Raw genomic sequence first — 6,409 nt, forward strand, 5'->3', positions numbered from 1 at the left:
TGCACCGGCAAAAAAAAAATATCTTAATTAAGATGACACCAATGATCCACTCAAAATATTCGACATACCAATTACCAACGGATGATAATCCACGCCACACAAGCACACTTTTTTCTTTTTCTTTGATGAAGCACACAATTGGAACACTTAGAACCAACGTTCTTGTATGGGACCTACGAATTGTAGACACTCTGATTTAAAGATGCACACGCACTTAGCTATGTGTGATTATATATAATCATCACCAATAATAACCCAATTCAAAAGTCAAGCAAAAAAGATGCTCTCAATCAAGACTCGAGTAATTGATTTTCTCTTTACTATTGCAACGTTTCACCAATTGTTGGACAAGAAAATCCCATTACAAGATTCTTTCATTAAATATTAAATCTTGGGAAATAAATGGTCTTAATTAACTTAACCTAAATTCAAGTTAGCCAATGTCCTGGCCTATATAAACACCCCTTAATGCTTCCCATTCTCATAGCCAAATATGATCATTTCATATATGTTTCCTAAGAAGAGTGCTATTATATGCATACATGTGTAGTAGCTAGCTAGGGCATTAGGGTTTTTGGGTTTTAGGAGGGGCCCAAATGGAGCTCTCTCCACTTCAACTCTGAAAGGAAGTGATGGTAGATCACGACTGCTAGTTCATGAATACCCTTGCATGCGCATGGTAACAATGGGCATACGCATGCTAAAGGTTTGCATGAGGTGGGAGACGAAGCTACCTTGATCTTTTTGGTATTGGAGTGAAGGGAGCTCCTACTGATCTTCCTAAAAACTTTCTTCTTTCTTATTTCTAAGTTTTTGCATGTTTGTGGTTTTTATTCTCTCTTTTCTCTAAGCATGTAGGTGATGGTGAGGCTCCAAATATGTTCAGCAGTAGACTTGCACTTGCCGAAAGAGCTAGCCTTCCTCTTCTGTTCCCTTCCTCCTCAGACTCATGAAAAATCGTGATGGTGATCCAACCTAATTTATATATATATATATGATGAAATCAACAATGCCCGCTTGTGCATTTGCATGACAATGCGCTTAATTATGTATAGAACGATTGGTTAATTTGGATTATCTGTTGTTTTTTTATATATTATTGATGTAACTGGCCTGTTTTCTAATAAACATTATTACTTGGCTGCTTGGTCAATTGGATTATAAAAGGTTGCAATTTCTTGAGGCATTGAAACTCGTATACTCGTGACACTGCAGATGTGGTTCCAGATTTGTTAGAAATCTTCGTGGCCTGCAATTTATCATGCTAAATGGGGACTCCGTCGTGGGAACAGACGCTTCTTTCTTGATTGGCAGCGGGGCCTTCTATTCACCAACGTCAGCAAAAAGTGCCCCCGAACCGTGCTGGAAGGTCACCAATCACACGGCTAGTGAACACGGAGGATAAAGTGAAACCATTTGATCCTTGCCCCATACTTAAAGCTATATGCCTTTTATATATATACTAGTTAGTGATGTCCACACGTTGCTGCGGGTTTATTAAATTGTATGGAATATTGTGTTCAAAAGATGTAAAGATGGTGTCATAAAATATTAACATTGTTTATAGCACAAACGTTTGACAATTTTTGTAGGCAAAAGGTTTAATTTATGTAATCTACATTCAAAAGATTGCAGCATTCTTGTTTATCCAAATGCAGAACATAGTACAGTCATCCATTCTGTTCTAGCAGTTACACATAGTTTCTATTGGGACCAGCATTTGGACACAAAAGGTTACAAAATGTTGATATATATACTCACAAAAATTATTACAATTATCCATTCTATTCTAGCGGTTCTATATCTTCAATGAGGACCAGCATTTGGATTCAAAATATTAAAAAATGCCAGTGTATGCACATGCAAAAAAATACTATACAATTTTGATCAAAAAGAACTATTTACATCCTAAAAAATATTAGAAAGATTGTCCGATGTGCATTAAGAAAGGGTGGAAATTTTTTTAGCTAGAATAGCTAAAGTTTTGATGGAGCATTCTTCACCGTTAATAAAGCAACCTAAACAAAGGGAAAAGAAATTGAAACATTTAGACAGGTGTTAAATTTATGTTTCAATAAATTTACATCGGAAGAGAAAGTGATGATATTGTCGCCTATTCTTTTTTGGAGTGGAATCTTGGACCAACCTGTTAGAGATGATTTTTTTTTTTTTCCAACAATTTGATGGGAACTTAATTAAAGTCTTTTAGACTTGGCTCCGATATTTCTTCTATGTCGCTGTTTTAAATACATGACAAATATTAGAAAAAATGAATGCATGATCGTTTAAAATTTCCATACGGGATAAAAGATAGCAAACAAACCTTTGTTCACTGCTCATAAAAAGAAGCCTCCTCACTAATTCTCTTTTTTCATTTGTATGATTGCACGGTTATGTCTGGTGTTGATGTCGAAGATGAGATCATGGTTGAGAACACAGTAATTTCCCTTAACCTTGTCTGTGGAGTGTAAGAATTATTGTGAGTATCAATAACTTTGTCAATTGCATCACTTGATTCGAGTGATCTGGCAAACCTAATATGGCTAGAATAATAGAGTCTTAACTCTGATTGACCACTTACGTAATCCCTATTTAGTAAGACTTATTATGGTGGGATATCAATATATATAATTGAAATAATGGTATATCTCATTTAATAATAGGCTTAATTGAGAGATATACTAGCAACTATATAAGGATTGTCCCTGCTCTCACAATAATTGTTCTATTATGAGCTAAAACCTATTCATAGTAAGAACATATAGTTTGGAGAGAGTAAAAGACATTCTTATGCATATGCCAATTTTGTTGTCATTCGGAAGAGTCATGTCTTCCTTAAACTACAGATAAGTTCAATATAATTAGTTCATCTCTATTTTATATTGATTCGATTCACTATATTTGTGATCCTAATGTCTTGTTGTTGTGATTTCAGAATATGTCGTACATGGAGTTGTTGGTTCCATACTTGTATCTTCAAAGACATTGTAAATGAGAACATCAATTGAATTAAAGTTGTTTCTTTTATTCCTAAAATGCAGGTGAAATTTTTTCTTTTGCCCTATCAACACTACTACAAAAGTACCCAGTAGTGTCGTTTTAAAAAACGACAAGAAAAGCCCATTTCTGTCGGATATTAGAACAAATCCGATAGAAATTCATGTAATGGCCGATAAAAGAACCCACAGAATTGTAGCGTCATGAAAAGGCTTTTTCTGTCGGTTAGTTCCCTTAATCATCCAAGAAAAAAAGAAAGCGTTTTAAAATTAAAAAAAGGGCAGTAGTGTCAGATAAAAGTACATTAGCGTTGGATAGAAGTGACATTGAAACTCTCATTGGATACAAGCGACATTAAATACTGAGAAAGACTGTCGGATATAGCAGCTTTGTGTCACCCCTAACCAACACAACTAACCATTAATAATAATAATAATAATAATAATAATATATATATATATATATATATATATATATATTTTTGGATAAATAAAATAAACAACTATACTGTCGCCCATAACCGACACCACTAACCATTAATAATAATAATAATAATAATAATAATAATAATAATAATAATGTATAACCATTAATAAAAGATAAGAAACTTCTTGACCCAAAAAAAAAAAAAAGATAAACTTCAAATTTCTCCCGTGTACTACATATATCATCTAAACATTTTTTTTTATCAAACATTCAGACTTCAAAACTAAAAAATGCAATAGAATAAGTGGGGGAGTCAAACCTTTTGTCGCCTCTCTCGGACTGAACTTTACGAAGTAGCGTGGTGGCCTAATCGGCGAACATGGGGCCGACAATGACGTGAATCTCACTGAACTTCAAATTTCTCCCGTATACTACAGATATCATCCAAACATTCAATATCTTAATAGTCACTCAAACAGTCAACCAAATTATTCCTCTTCAGCACAAATGAAAATTCATACCTTTTTTTTTTATCAAACATGCATACTTCAAAACTAAAAAGTGCAACAAAATAAAAGGGGGAGTCAAATCTATGGTCACCTCTTAGATTGAACTTTACGAAGTAGCACGGTGGCCTTGCCGGCGAACATGGGGCCGACGATGACGTGAATCTCACCAGAGCACCGGTGAGATTCCGCCTTCATTTGTACACATCGGATGATCTAAGCTGAAAAAAATGGATCTTTCGGGGAGAAAAATATTGGATTTCAGGAGGAGAAGATTGGGTTTTTGGAAAAGGGTTGGAAGGCTGAAGGAGAAGGACTTGGAGAAGGAGGATGAAGAGGTTAAAGATAAAAATGCGAAAGGTGTGGTGAATGCTGCTGGAAGGAGAAGAACATGAGAAGAAAATGATAAGAAATGGGGGGAAGGAGAAAGAAAGAAGAACTGAAGAAAAATAGGCAGGGGAAGAAGGAAACGGGGAGGGATAAGGGGCTCACGAAGGAAATGGGGGAAGAGAAATGTTTTATTAGGGTGAAAACCTAGCATCGATTAATACTACCAGTAATTGTACATTATGACAGAAAAAACCAACACTAACTCTTAAAAATAACGAACCTGCATTAATCAATATCTGACACAAATTGTTTTAACCGACACCACTCTGTGCCAACTAACATCACTCTCCCCAATTCCTAATTCCGTGGTTACAACCAACACCACCAATTTCGTATGCAAAACAAGTGGGAAGTTTGAAAATAAAAACAAATCATGTTGGATAAAAGCGCCATAAATAGTTTTTTAACTGACAATAATTTTTATGTCGGTTAAAAGTGCCACTATTTTTCGTGTATCGGACATCATTATTTAAAAAAATTAAAAACTATCCAACGAAAACATGGTAAAGGGCGGGCATTTTCCATTCACTATTTCTGTCGGTTAACAATGCCTTAGTGTCGGTTATAGCTAACATTTTTGGTTTACGTCAATTATAAGCAACAGTAATCATCCGACATCATGTAAAAAGGTTGTCGAAAATGTCTTATTTGACAACATATTGTATAAAACAGCCACCAGACTTCGACATATTAAGCTAGTGTTGTAGTAGTGCAATGTTAGAAACTCATTTGACAATTGTTGTTGATCCACCAATCTTTGCAAGGCACGCCAAAAAGTTTTTCACACCACATTTACCAATTACCAAAGCAGCGATTTCATCGGTTTCATCTTCCATAACCAAATTCACTTTATACCTACATTTAAAAATTGAGGTAATTTATATCTGATACAATTTATCACTCATATTTTTTGTATCAATGTGTTAAATGTGAAATAATATCTATGTTAAGCTGGGAAGAGTTTAAATCATTAATTGTATTATCATATACCATAGAAAAAAAATATGTAGGATGTCTTTGAATTTGCGGGATATAAAATTCAAATAGAGCATGATAGATATTACCAAGGTGTTGGAATATGGTTCGAGTGTTTTTGGAAAACCAGTTCTCCACTCGTTGGATCCTTGTGCATTTGATTGACACAATTTGAACAAGCACTGTCACCATTCATAACGAGTGTCAAAACGCTACACAGATGCTTTACACAAAAATGTGTCATCCTGTAATATATTTTAACAGGCATTTGTATAAGGAGTAATGACTGTGTATATAATATTCACTAAATATGCAAAAATTGTAGTTATAGATTTTAACAAAAGATAAGAAGTTGTAATAAAGTTTCATAAATTATATAAATCTGGATCCAAAAAGCTAATTCATCAATTGCCACTCTCTTGCATGTCCGCTTGGATTAAAGTTGAACATCTTGTACCTCAATTTTCAAACCCAAAACGGCCTAGCAGAAGTGTTCATTAAGCACCTTCAATTGATCGCTCGGCCGTTGGTCATACATGCCGACTGCTGCCTAGGCATATGCATATTTCATGCAGCTATGTTGGTCTGCCTGAAGGCCATCACTACCTAACCTTATTTTGTGCTTCAGTTGGTAATTGGATACGAGCCTTACATCTCCCATCTACATGTCTTTGGTTGTGCGGTCCACGTGCTTATTGCGCTGCTCTTACGTATAAGAATGGGTCCTCAAATAAGGATGACAATCTATGTCAGTTATAATTCTCTTCAATCATTTGCTACTTAAAACCTTTGACAAGCAATCTCTTTACTGCTCATTTTGTGAATTGTCACTTTTATAAGATAGTCTTCCTATTGCTAGGGAGAGATAAGAACACGAACTTTCCTAAGAATAACACGAAGTATCGTGGACGACTCCCACTTGTCTCATTTAGATCCTTGCATTGCGCAATCTAAAATTAAAGTGCGACGAATCCTAGCTTTCAAAGCATTTCTCAAAGCATGCCGGATACTTTTATCAATGTAGCAAGAGTGACGAGATCACATATACTAATTGCCAACGTGCTTGCAAAGATGGATGTACCTAACGTACTTCAAACCGCTATCCTAGAAGGATA

At 35.1% G+C, this 6,409-nt stretch overlaps 1 long non-coding RNA gene across 1 annotated transcript; it reads right to left on the reverse strand.

Annotated features, from left to right (window-relative positions):
- Positions 1-1,707: 1,707 nt before the first annotated feature.
- LOC148695856 (uncharacterized) lies at positions 1,708-4,471 on the reverse strand. The gene is made up of 5 exons (XR_015964563.1): positions 4,024-4,471; positions 3,743-3,854; positions 2,324-2,458; positions 2,147-2,237; positions 1,708-2,018 (listed from the first exon to the last, which is right to left on the reverse strand). It is a non-coding gene; the product is annotated as an uncharacterized LOC148695856 (long non-coding RNA).
- Between the last annotated feature and the right edge of the window lie 1,938 nt (positions 4,472-6,409).

The sequence above is a fragment of the Pyrus communis genome, chromosome 7 (assembly GCF_041283825.1).
Source record: "Pyrus communis isolate YQ-2024b chromosome 7, ASM4128382v1, whole genome shotgun sequence".
NCBI classification, from domain to species: Eukaryota; Viridiplantae; Streptophyta; class Magnoliopsida; order Rosales; family Rosaceae; genus Pyrus; species Pyrus communis.